The sequence below is a fragment of the Podarcis melisellensis genome (assembly GCF_964234715.1).
Source record: "Podarcis melisellensis genome assembly, chromosome: 10".
NCBI classification, from domain to species: Eukaryota; Metazoa; Chordata; class Lepidosauria; order Squamata; family Lacertidae; genus Podarcis; species Podarcis melisellensis.
This window is the reverse complement of record NC_138542.1, coordinates 40,024,001-40,038,115: the sequence shown is the minus strand read 5'-3', so window position 1 is coordinate 40,038,115 and position 14,115 is coordinate 40,024,001. Positions and strand designations below refer to the sequence as shown.

The following is a 14,115-nucleotide window of genomic DNA, read 5'->3' as shown; positions in this document are numbered from 1 at the left end:
AACCTGAACTAAGCTATAGCTTGGCTTCACATCACTGCAAAATGTCTGCGGCCCTCACGTCATCCTTTCCCATTTCTGTTTCATGTGCCTCCTCTGGGACACTGAGCTTCGTTCACACTAAGGGAGATTTTTTTTTAGAGTCTCTGCGGAAATTTGTTTGCAGTAATGAGCTACTCTTTGTACAATGGCAAAATTCCAAGGGAAGCTTAAGCATGTGTATAACAGGGGAAAAAACCTGTATCATGTGATGTTCACTGGAAAGCAGAATTATGCCCAGGGCGGTTATTTGCTCTTTAGTTTTAACATAAACATTTTAAAATGACATCTGTTCTGTGTTATGTTTTCGAAGCTGAATTCTCAGTTAAACTAGTATTGTGCAATATTTTCACAGCATACTGCAATATTTCATCTATATATTTATCAATTAATTATTAAATTTACATCCCACCCTTCCTCCCAAAGGAGCTCAGGGCAGCAAGCAACAAGAGATAAAACAATTTTAAAAATCTTTAAAAAATAATTTCAAGACAGATGCAGACTGGGAGTAAGGGCTTCAGTGGATGCTGAAAAGACAACAAAATGGCACCCATCTAAAGTCCTACGTTGTGCAGGACTAAAAGTCCAACTTTGTGCAGAACAGGCCTTCAGAAAAGATATTAACTACAAGAGACTCTCACCTGTAGAGCACAATGATCAACTGAGTATATAATGGGTGAGATGATCTTTCAGCTATCCTGGTCCCAAACTCTATAGGTGTGCATTCCCCAAAACCAGATACATCCATTAAAGAATTTTCAAGTGAACCTGTGCCCAAGACTAGGGGATACAGTGAAGAGGATGTTGTCAAGTATGCTAAACTAAAATCAGCCCACTTAATCTGGTAAAATGGGGTTTGTCCCCTGCCCTGGCAACCTTCATATCTGCCACATTCATGGAAGAAATGAAACATTTTCAGGCAGAAGTAGCAAGACTATTGCAAGTTGAAAAGGAGGAGGCTGGGGTGGGGGAATGCAGAAATATACCCAGAAGTAGCAATGCTACTTCTGGATGCATTTCTGCTTTCTCCCCCACCATCCTTTTCAACTTGTAATTTTCTCTCCGTAATGTTGTGTTGGTGGAAGTGAGCAAATTGTAGAAAGCACATTTCGGTCAGGAAAGCAACACAAAGGATATGCTTTTAATTTGAAATTCATGTTATGCTGGGGTTATATATTTTAGAACATTGTTACCCCACTTGTCTCACAGAGACTCAAGATGTACAAAAACAAATGCATTGTACTGCAAAGTAAAAGATTTCTGTTGTAAATTAAACTCTTCATAGCTTTCTCCTGATACATGACTACTTTTCTTCAGAGAATCTGCTGCCAGCTTAATCTGCTAATGGTCAACTGCCTCAGGGTGCTTGCAGACATGGACAATTTAGCAGCACCCAATTATTCTGTTCTGCTTTAAGCTGGAAACAGAACAGCAATTCTGATTCTAGACTTCTATCTGTATGTCACCAAGTGGGCAAATGTTGGAGGGGGAGATTTTCATTGGGACCATTGGGGTGTGTGTGAAATACTGGCTAAATGGTTAAATACTGTCTTCTCCCACCTTTACTATTATTATGATTCTCTCCCCTGCAATTTAGGGGAGAGAGAAAAGGGGCGTGGGTAGGTTATCAAGCCAACCCTATTCAGAAAATGAAGGGTTAAAGTGATAGCATTGATTCCAAGAAAGGGAAGACAGGCCATAATGAAATAAATGGTTAGAGCCATCTATCCAGATCATTACTGGCCAGAATAGTAGTGCAACAAGCCATGTAACCCTGGGGAAATTGCACAGCCATTCAACTTGGTTTTTAAAAAGATGGTTTTTCTGAGCTTTGGAGGAGGGGGTGGAAATGGCTGAAAAGGAAAAAAAATGGAGCCCCATCTCTTTCATTTCCTTAGCTAGATGGGACTTTTGCTGGCTGAAAAAGCAAGACTGGGTCAAGGCGCTGTGAAGTTGGTTAGAACTTTAGCAGAAAAATTAGAAATTGGAGTGGTACCACACTGGTTTTGCCAGGAAATTGATGCACTGTTCTGATACAGGAAAAAGAGAAGCAGTTTCTTGGGGGGTCTTCCTTTCTATACCACTTGGAAAGTACAAGATACCAAGAATCTGTGCAAAATGTTTCATGTAACTTATGTTATCCTTAACCACATTTCTTTGAATTGTGAAATAAACAGTCCCTTTCTTACTAGATGCACTGGAGGAGGAAGTGCAAGTGAGCCAGAGATACACTTCCTTTTTTTATGACTCCAAAGTAAAGTTCAAAGGGAGGAATCATCCCTTCAGTGGAAGCACTCATAACCGTCTGTGGAAATTTCCCGACACATACAGCTTAGGCCTGACCTTGTGATAATGCCCGAAAGCCCCCTTATTTGCACATTCCAACCATTACCATAATGTATCTTCGTTACTATCTGTATAAATGCTGCAAAAGTAGACCCATTTCTACTTGGCACATTCTCTCTTTACCTTCTATACCCCATGCACCTAGTTGCTGAGGTTCCTGTTGTTTCTTCCACATCCTTTGACAAAATATGACATGCATGTAAAACAAATACGTAAAAGAATATATGCTTTGTCCAATATCACCAAAGGCCCCTTTGCAGTTGTCAGGGGTAATGTTTGATAGGAATGATATAATGGTTTTGATCCATCCAAGGCAATGGCTAGAGAGCAACATCAACTCTTGCCAGGTTGCCACCACCAGGATTTAAATGAAGCTTGAAGAAGAGAAGCTGAACATTCCCTCCCAAGAGGAAATTCAGAAGAATGAAGGGAGGCATGGGGGTGGGCTATTCAAGTTATTCATTTATTGAAGATAATAGGAAAGTTGAATTTGGAAACCGATTCTCTTTGAAGCAAACCTCATGGTGTGGAGACTTGATCTGGTTCTCCCTTACTCCCACTGAGCCCTCGTCCTCAGTGAGGAAGGAGTAGAGCACATGCAGCCATCACAGTTAGATGGTTTACCAGTAGGTTGCCATTTAATCTCTTTACATGTTGCCATGAAGAAAAGCAAAAGATTTAGCAAACATGGTGTTGGTCATAAACAACAATTTGAGAGAAGTATTTATGCTGGGTTTGCTTCTAGAATAATCACAATAATGTGAAAACCTATTTGTTGGAGGTGTAATTTCGTCCAGATCAGCTTTCACTTGCTATCCTCATAATTATCTCCCTGAACCTTCTATCTAATTTTAAATTGTTTTTGGACCAGTTGTGGCCAGCTATCATCAACAGATTACATCATGTAATTGCTCCAAAGCCAAAATCCAAAGGGGAAGATGCTAGAAATTCTGAATGGTTGGTGTTTGGAAAACTGAAAGCTCAAATCTGTATGATCAGCTTAGGTGTAGTTTTTAACACTCCCTGGACAAGTAGTGAGATACAACTACAAGTATTCCCACCATTTTGCTTCTTCCCTGTACTGCCAGTTGGGGTTTAGGATTGCTTTGCAAGTCTGAATCCAACACATGCATTTAAATGGAAGGGTTTTTATTTTGTTTCCTTTTTGAAGCAGGCTCCAGGATTTTATTTGTGTGTGAGGTTTTACTCATTTTATTTTATTTTCACATATGTTTTGCTTTTAAATATATTTCTCAAATTTTATGAGGTGAAAAGCAGGTGGAGTTTATGAGGGAACGTAACTTGCTTTTCATCGAAACTCTTACAAATTAGTTTAGTCACCCTGACTGGTCTTCCTCTTGCAGCCTTCACGGTCATTCTTCTCATCCGCCATCTGGAAACCTGGGCATTGGTATATAACAGGGGTGGGCAACCTCCAACCCATTGCCCAAATGTGGACCACCTGGGTAATCTGTCTGGTTCTCAGGTCTTTCCCTACGCCAAGACCTCCCCAGCCCAGTCTGTGCCCTCCTTGAGTGCTTTTACCTGGCTGAGAAGTGTCCTTGAACAGTGATACTACCTCTTACATGCTTGGTTGAAGAGGCCTGAATATATGGGTGTAGAAACCTCTGACGTGTGCTTGGAATGTAGCCAGCTGCACAAATGCAACTGTACAAAGAATCCATTGCTCCATTCCCTTTTACCCCATGCCCTAAACAGAGCTGGTATGTGGCTCACAGAAAGTTACCCTGGAAGAAATATAGCCCTTGGGATGAAAAAGTTTCCCCGCCTCCTGACATACAAGATGTTTCAATAAGTGTCTGTTCTAGTTCAGAAACCAGAAGGGGACCCATGTCATGCTTCCAGTACTGCATGACGGCGAGCAGAACTTCAGCATGTTCTGTTTTCTGCTTGCGGAATTTAAGCAGTTTGCAGAATTTGTTAAAAGGTTTGCTCACTGCTTGCTTCCACAGCATGCAAACCTGGGATGTACAGATGTGTCACTATATTTTGACCAACCAGGTGATCTTAATGTTCAGGGTCGTGGTGCTTTGAAAGAACCTACATTTACTTAGCTACTCTAGTCCACTTATTAGGTTCATAAAGAAATATCACCAGAAAATGCTCTTTTGCACTGGCGCTCATTAGTACTTGAAATAAGGAACTTCTATTAGCAATGATCTGCAAAGAGGTCTCTCTGCTTTAGGATGCCCCCTCTTTCTACCCCCCACTAAGCATATTGGTTTTCACCAGGCATTTTGAAGCACCCTTTTAATTTTGCGCAGGTATACAAAGCCCCATTTGCTATGTAAAGGTTAATCATTCCAGAATTCTATCTCAGCTCTCCAATAAATAATACATGATAAACAAAGCTGTGTGAAGCTGAGCATGAAGGATGCTGTTGATTAGTCATTTATCTTTTAAGCAGGAGACAGGCTTTTTTCCTGCCAATTGACATGGCACACTCTAGGCAGTTGCCATATGAAAGTTCTGCCCCCAGGTGTGTGTAAAAGCATTAAAAAGAAAAGAAAAGAAAAGAAAAGAAAAGAAAAAGGATCTGTCCTAGTGTCGTGTAACTCAGCTAAACACAGGCCACTAGCCATGGGCAGGGCCAGTTCAAGACATTTTGCTGCTTGAGGTGTAAGACAAGACAGCATCAAGCACTCTCTCTCCCAGCATCAGTTTGACATATAGATGGAGACCAGGCTAGCAGCTGAATCTTACTTCAATGCTAGCAACAGGACAGCCATGTCCTTTGTACCGGAGGGACAGCAAGCTAGCTTAGGAATAAAGGGCAGACCACATGGTGTCCGTCCTCCAACACCTCAGCACGATTTGCTCAGTACTCTTAGATGTCAAAATGGCATGCGGGTGGCGCTGTGGGTTAAACCACAGAGCCTAGGGCTTGCCGATCAGAAGGTTGGCGGTTCGAATCCCTGCGACAGGGTGAGCTCCTGTTGCTCGGTCCCTGCTCCTGCCAACCTAGCAGTTCGAAAGCACGTCAAAGTGCAAGTAGATAAATAGATACCGCTCCAGTGGGAAGGTAAATGGCGTTTCCTGCACTGCTCTGGTTTGCCAGAAGTGGCTTAGTCATGCTGGCCACATGACCCAGAAGCTGTACGCTGGCTCCCTCAGCCAGTAAAGTAAGATGAGCACCACAACCCCAGAGTCGTCCGTGACTGGACCTAATGGTCAGGGGTCCCTTTACCTTTACCTTAGATGTCAAGCAAATGTTGCAGTGCAGATGCTGGTGTGCATCACATGATCAGAGCTATGTGCATGTGTGATAACTGCTGCAGTGCATGGCCTGGGCTGGGCTAGCTGCTTCTCTGTCTTTGCTTGGTTATCCTGCCCCAGTAGCATAGTCTGTGAAGCACTGGGAGAAGCCGACTACGCAAGAGAGCTAGCCAGCCTAATCAGCAATGAGCAAACATTTCCTCCATTTCTGGGCAGGGCTGCCAGCAGATAGGTAGAAGAGGTTGGATGTTGGTGGGCCCAAGCCTAGCAGAGCTCCCAGATGCTTAGGGTTTTTATTTTTATTTTTAGAGGAAGTAAATTGGACATTTCTGAAGAAAGTGAGAGGACAAAACACAAACACAGCTGTAATGCTTTAGCACTAGGCAGGCAGCACCATTGCTAAGGACACTTAATCACTGTTGCTAAGCAATTAGAGGAAGGGATGTTGACCACTCACACCTGAAACTTGGGAATGGCCTCTCCCAGAGCAAAGGAAAAAGCAGAAGCTGAATGGGGGGCAGATAATGGGGTAAGTTTGTTAAAGCACCCCCTTGAAATAAATGTGCATTCCTTCCTACTGAGAAAAAATGGTGATGTTGCAGACCCCCACTTTGATTTCCTATGCCCTCCCCCCAACCACTACTAGTCTGCTTGTCTTCACTGGGTGTCTTTGATTAATATACAGTAAACATCTTTAGCATGCATTAGGGATAGGGGAGAAATTTGACCTGGACCTCATTTAAAGATGTCCCTACCCAATTCATTTTCCAAAACAATATGCAAACCAAAATGCACTTCTCCAAATGTTGCGGTGCAGTTCTCCAGCCAAGTAATATGTAAGAAATGCATATACTATATGTAAAGTGTAGATAAAAAATGCATGTATTGGTGAAAATAACACAAAAATACATATTAGGGAAGTTGTTTTGCAAAAATTGCACAATTTTTTGTATGTGGGCAGGCAAAATTGCGTGCATAAAATTATGTATAATATGAAAAAAATTCACTAAAATGCTAATTTATGTTACGACTTAAAAAATTCTCAAACTGAAATCGACAGATTCACCCATCCCTAGTGTGCATGTGAGAATGCAGAGCACATACTAAACAATTCCTATGTATAACCCTTTCTGTTTCATGTATATTGATGTCATTCATTGCTTTCCACCCAGACCTTCCTAGTGGTGCCTTGCCTGCTGGCTCCTCTACTTCTAAAAATAGCTGTTTCTCCCCTAACTGTGACCTGTGCTGGAGAGTCACTTTGAATTATGGGCGGGCAAAATTTGGCCTGTGGTTATTAACTGAAAAACCTTAGTATGAAAGTATTCCTCCATTTGCTTTAGCATTGAAGGAAAGTGGTGCAGAATATTTTATTGTGGAGCAGGGATGACTTTCTAGGTTCTGCTAGACCACTGCTCCCATCACCCCTGACTATTGGCCATGCTTATTGGGGCTGATACGATACGATATCTTTATTGTCATTGTCCCTTGCGGAACAATGAAATTGAAAAACTACATAAAAACTACATAAAACTACCACGAAACTACATAAAACTACATAAAACATTCAAAACCCCCTAAAAACTCTAAAACCCCATTTTAAAATACACTATACTACAGAGACCCCTTATGCTGCGTTTAGAACCAGAATTGCGTTAGCGTAGAAACTGTTTTTCAGGCGGCTAGTCCTGGCCTTTATAACCCTATACCTTCTTCCAGCAGAAGCTGAAAGAGATCATTTCCGGGGTGCATACTATCATGTGCTATCTCTGCCGCTTTCATATGGCACCTGGCAGCATAGATTTGACCTAAGGTAGGAAGAGTGCACCCAATAATTCTCTCTGCAGTCTTTACAACCCTGGATAGCATTGTTTTTTCCCCTGGCCGTGCAGCTCCCAAACCACACGCACAAACCATAAGTTAGTACGCTCTCCACAGTGCAATGGTAGAATGCCATCAACAGGTCCTTTGAGAGATTGTTTTTCCGGAGGATTCTCAGAAAATATAACCTCTGCTGTGCTCTCTTCACCAGGTCTTTGCTGTTCTCTCCCCAGTTTAGGTCATCTCTCAACTCCATTCCCAGAAAACGAAACACTGAGACATGTTCCACGCACTTCCCCTCAATAATGAGTGGCTGAATATTCAATTTACATTTCCTAAAATACACAATGATCTCTTTTGTTTTCTTTAAGTTAAGCAGTAAGTTGTTTTTCCTGCACCACTCCCCCAACTGCTCAACTTCCTTCCTATAGGCCGTCTCCCCCTCTCCAGCCGTAATTAAACCAACCACTGTTGTATCATCTGCGAACGTAATGATCTTATTACTGGGGTATTTGGAGGCACAGTCAGCTGTATAGAGCGTGTATAAAAGCGGGCTCAACACACACCCCTGCGGCGTCCCTGTATTCGTGATAAGATCCGCAGAGACGTGGGAACCCAACCTGACCCTTTGGGAACGGTTTGATAGAAAGTCTAATATCCACCTGCACAAACATGGTGGAAGTCCCAGGTCTAATAATTTGGGCACCAATCTATGCGGAAGAATACAGTGGTACCTCGCAAGACGAATGCCTCGCAAGACAAAAAACTCGCTAGACGAAAGGTTTTTCCGTTTTCGATTTGCCTCGCAAGACGAATTTCCCCTACGGGCTTGCTTCGCAAGACGAAAACGTCTCGCGACGTCTAAAAACAAAGACATGTTTTGTTTATAAAGTTAATTTATTTTCCCTTCAGTTTTTGAACTGCTCTTTACAGTATGTGTGACTTTAAAGAGCAGTTAATAAACTGTTGTTGTACCAAATTTGGCTTTGTTTAGACTTTTTTTGACCATAGGAACGCATTAATTGATTTTCAATGCATTCCTATGGGATTTCGTGCTTCGCAAGACGAAAAATTCGCTAGACGACAAAAATTGCGGAACGAATTAATTTCGTCTTGCGGGGCACCACTGTACTATTAAATGCAGAACTAAAGTCTACAAATAACAATCTCGCGTAGTTCCAAATGAGTCAGGACAGCATGTAAAGCCATTGCCACAGCATCCTCTGTGGATCTCTTTGCCTTGTACGCAAACTGGTAAGGGTCAAGTCCCACTGGCAGACAAGATAAGATGGGAATTGGAGTCCACAACGTCTGGAGCACCATGGCTTCCCCATCCCCATTGTAGAGGATGGAGCAGAGTAGGGCTGAATAATGCAGGATTGTTTGCTCTGAAAGAGCAATTGCATGTTAATGTAATCCAGTTTGCAAGGTGAAAGGTATTTTCTATAGCTGTACAGTACATGCACTGAGTTCTGCTACAATTACAAAAATAACCTGTCAGGAAGAACAGTGGGGCATACTGACAGCTGAGTAAAGGTTCATAATGTACTCATAACATCCTCTGTGGTTGTGGTGTGGTGTGCTCGCACATGCTCTTTTTTGTGTCAATATCTCATTATTTCCACAGTGGTTGATTTTGCTGCTGTATATCAAACGTACATTACACTGTTTTGTTATTCTTCCCATTTGACCAAAACGTTGTTAGTGATTGCTGAGAGAGGATTTTCTTCTTCTTTGTGATTGATTTGATAAAGTAATGATAATTCTAATAATTTCCTGAGGCTTTTAACAGTGCTGTGCTCTATTTTAGTGTTTGTCTTATTGGCGTTTAGGAATCATTCATAATCTGAAACAATACTGGATTAAAACTGTGCAATCTGTTTCGGAACACAACAACAACAATCTTTATTACGGTCCAGAGACCCAACAAATCGTTACAAAGCAATACACAATGCATATAGCCTACCTCCAGGTTAAACAAGCATTTTGTTCAGAATATAGGGATCATTGGTTCTTGCAACCACTGATAAAAACTTTGCCCCTGTTAATGTTCTAGCATTTGTCCGGTCTTCCAATAGGAGCCTGACATAGTGAGCCTCTGATTTTCCCGCGGAAAGGTACCAGCAAGGGTAGTATCAGTTCTGCCCTGGCTTGCTCATATTTTGCACAGTGCAACAAAATATGGAATACAGTTGTTGCATCTAGAACTTTGTGACTAGCCTCATGGACAAATAGGTCAACTTTGGTTTCCCAGAGGTTATTTTTTCTCTCCTTCCAGTGTTAAGTTCAGTATTTCACATTTCTGCATCAGTTTGTGATTTTCTTTCTTAAATTCCTCAAAAAGGTTTATCAGCATTTTTAGCACACATTTCTTTTAGTACAGGTGACTCACAACTTATTTTACTGACACAACCACAGCTTTGTGCACGTTTGTGTGGGAGGACAAATTAAAAAAATGGAGAGTGGGGGAAACCCAATTTCCATTTATTTACTTCCCCCACAAAACTGTGCAAAGCTGCAATTGCAAAACTCTATAATCACTTTTTAAAGATTATCTTCTGATTATTTATTACAATGATGGGGGAAACTCAGGCCCACAGGACAAAGACAGTCCATCAGGTCTCTTTATCCAGCCCGTGGGCCTTTCCCCAGGCTACACCCTTCTGCTTAGGATGGATAGCTCAGTTGGTAGAGCATGAGACTCTTAATCTCATGGCTGTGGGTTCGAGTCCTGCATTGGGTGCAAGATTCCTGCATTGCAGTGGCTGGACTTAGATGATCCTCATGGTCCCTTCCAATTATGATTCTATGACTTTTCACTGCCTCTGTGCCCCCCTGGATTGGTTTTGCCTGGGTGGAACATGTTCTTGAACTGTGATAATTCCTCTCGCTTACCTGGATAGAAGACGGATGTTATGTGTGTGCAGAAGAAACCTTTGTCTTTTGTGTGGCTGGAATGTAGCCTACTGCACAAAGGAAAGAGGTTTTTATCCATCGCTCTGCCTGCTCTTGCTTCTAGCCACACAAATTTTTGCCTCTGCCCTTCCCACTACTGGCCCGAAGCCTCTGGAAAGTTACCAATGAGCGAAAACAGGCTTTGGGCTGAAAAACATTTCCCACTTCCATTTCCGATTAATTGCAAGATACAAGAGTTTTAACACACCTTAGCACTGTGCATACAAATGTATGTTTCCCTGCCTGTAGGTTCACAGGCCAGGAATTTTGCCTGGCACTTTAAAGCAATGCAGTTTTTCCATAGGACACATTGAGGACAATTTCAATGCAACTGAATGGGTGTGTCTAATTGGGAAAGGCATTTGTGACATTCATTTGCATGTATAGTGTCTGAACTCTTCCATTGTCCATTTGAAGCCTAGAAGTTCTAGGCAACTCTTTGCTTAGGAGTTGTCTTAGCTCTGAGCTAGCAAGGTGGGATTGAATTAAAAAACAGTGGTTACTGTTAAACTATCAGAAGTTCCTGTGTCTGGTGGGCTTGTTGTTGTTTAAATTAAGAAGCTGCTGTGTTGCACACCAGCTGTTTTTCCTCAGCCTCATCACTTGTGAAATCACAATTCCTCTTTTGTTTGGTGTTAACCATTTTCAAGCAACCTGAAAGCATTTTTAAGAACATAAGAAGAGCCCTGCTGGTTTAGCCAAATTTGATAAACCGGGCTTTAAGTGCAAACAATCAAATTGGATTCAAGTTACAAGAAAGAAGATTCATTGGAGGTGTTTAAGCAGTGGTTGGGTGGTCATCTGTCAGGGATGCTTTAGTTGAGATTCCTGCCTTGAGGGGTTGGACTAGATAGCCCCCAGGGTCCCTTCCAACTCTACAATTCTATTATTCTTCTCTGTCCCTAATCCTAGTTCTGACTGATAGACCTGTCCTATTTGTCCTTTCAATGACAGGATGTTTTTAAAGAGGAGGAAGATGGACATGCAAAATAGAAAATCGAGACTGAGTTCCACATTGAAGACATACTTTAGCAGGTGAGTCCCATTTCTTAAGAGATTAAAAGAACTATTCTACATAACCCCTAGGAATGCTGTGCTAATTGATCAAAACAGGCTAACAGGTTCTTACACATGATGGGAATGGTAAGATAGTTTGAATGTCTTCTAGCCTGGTATAATACTTTCCTTCATTTTCTTAATTATGGCTGCCTTTACTTGGAGATGCTGTTGTCTGGACAGACCCATAGTGACTCCATTGAGTGCCTGTCCTATTTACAGGAAAGTGTTCATGACCCACCAAAACAACCTCTGTCAAATGTTTCCCACACATTTCCTTTTTGTGCATCATTACAGCTCTGTTGACAGGCGATATATCCCTATGTGGAGTGTTTGAAACAAAGAGTATTCCTGTGTTGCATCACACTGATATATACAATGTGGTGGTGTGTATATAGCCTTGTTTTATTTATAGAGGTTTTTCTGACCTAGAACTGTGAGCCTTGAAAGGTACGGTAACTCATTCTGGCAGATAACCGCTACACCACATGAGAAGTAAGCAGAACGTAGGAGTGTCTCAATAGGAAGAAGTAGAAAATGTGAAACAAGTGACCTTTATATATTTGGAAGGGAGAATGTCTCAGCCTTGAGATGCAGTTTATGGCTATCTATGAATCAGAGTGCTGGTATTGTGCATCCAAGAAAATTCAGTTTCTGTGTAAAGAAAGATGGGTACGTTGTGAAAATATTATATTCATTCCTGTTTTGTGTGATGCACGAGGTGTTTAGGCTTTCAAAAACAGCCAAATATAGAGAGCATTAGTAAAGCATGTTTTGTGACTATTGAAACTGAATACTGCACTCAAGAAGATGTATGTTAAAGGTTTTTATATGGCTTCCATCTTACCAGAAGGGCTCTGAAACAAACCGATTTTGACATTTTCTATTTCTGCATTTGCACTAGTTCTATGATGATGATACCAAATTCTCCACCAAGAAAGTCCTGTGTTCTGAGCAAGTTGAAGTTACTGTGGTTTTATAATTTGCTGGAAGTTGCCCAGAGTCAGATGGGTGACAAATAGCTAGCTAGGTAGGTAGGTAGATGATAGATAGATGATAGATAGATGATAGATAGATAGATAGATAGATAGATAGATAGATATAGATAGATGCTGCTGTTAGGAACATGGGGGACTGACTTATACTGAATCAAGTCACTGGTCCACCTAGCTCTGTATTATGGACACTGGCTGGCAGCATGTCTAGGTTTTCAGACAAGAAACATCCCCAGCCCTATTTGTAGATGCTGGAGATTGAACCAGGAATACACACTGTCTGCTCTACCATTGAGCTATTGCTCTTCTCCCTATTCCTCCCCATTACACAGAAGGAGGAGGAAAGAGGAAGCACATGGAACTTTACCCCAAGAATTCTGGGAACTGTAGTTCATTAAGGGTCATGGGAATTGTAGGTTTGTGAGGAGTAAATTCTTTGTGGTGGAGCGATGTGCTTTAAATATATAGTGTGTGTACAACCATAGTTCAGTTAAAAGCAAGATATGCTATTAGAGGGCTGGCTGTAGCATTGAGGAATTTCCCTGTTAATGTGGAACTTTTCGTCTCTCTTCAGCAGTTTCTAATGCACTAACTCTTCTCACAAGAAACTATGCTGGATGGTGTAATCAAATGACTTTCAGCTGCTGGGAAAAATCTATGCTCTGAAACAGAATCCAGCTTATTGAAAATTGATGCTTGGATTTACTGATATCACCAAATCCTGCCCTTCTGGCATCTGGGCTAAAAGGCTAATATCTTGGAAGCTGAGGTGGAAAAATTTCCAGAATGGGACTAGAAACCACTCTAGGAAATAACTGCAGGCCCCCAGAGCATGGAAAGGATAATGGTTTTGGCTTTCCCTCTCAAAAAATGTAAATATGCAAGTTAAGGGCTCAAGTTGCTGGAGTTTGTGTCCAGAACTCAATTGCATGCTTTTCCTATGGTTATGTAAAACCACAGCATACCCAAAGCCTTGTCTATTCCTTTCACCCTTCCTGTATCAGAGACAAGTGTGAGCACCGCAGACCCATATATTAGCTTGTCCCATCTTGACAAAAAGCACCACCATTTTATCAAACATGTTAGGAGTCTTGGGATTTGAAAGAGTAGAAACTAAAGAAACAGGATTGTCAGATCTAATCTATCAATTTACCAGCATTTTATAATCAGGACATGAACTGACTGTAAGTTGGGCCATAATTTTCTTTCATGAGTGGGCAAGTAAACAGTAATTCTGCACTCCAATTATCTTTGATGATATGTTTATGTATACATTTTGGGGTCAATTATTCCCTCTCTCCCTCCCCCTGACACATGTCTATGAATGGACCTATTGACTAAATATTTGCAAGACCACAGATAGAGGTGCTTTCTTTTCCTATTAACTCTATTATCTCTCAACATATGAAGTATGGATGAGATACGGATGTACAAGGGAGTTATTGTCATTGTGAAAACCATCAAATCCAGCAAGCTGAAGGTTAAAAGCTTTATCTGGTCATTTTTGGCACCTGGGCTGGCTACTGATCAGGTGTGTTTCGAGCTAAAAGTGAATATGATATTAAGGAAACTAAAATACCATCTCAGCTTTTGAAATAAGACACCAAGAGTAGAATGCATATTTAACTCAAGAAAATGAACCAAAAAGATTATTAAACATTTCAAAATA

General features: G+C 41.4%; 1 long non-coding RNA gene across 2 annotated transcripts in view; it reads left to right on the top strand.

Moving 5' to 3' along the window:
• LOC309378493 overlaps positions 1–14,115 on the top strand; it is a 217,185-nt gene that overhangs the window by 45,703 nt on the left and 157,367 nt on the right. For both annotated transcript variants that reach the window (XR_014172106.1, XR_014172107.1), the window contains exon 2: positions 11,350–11,430. This is a non-coding gene — a long non-coding RNA (uncharacterized lncRNA). The remainder of the gene's footprint in view (positions 1–11,349; positions 11,431–14,115) is intronic.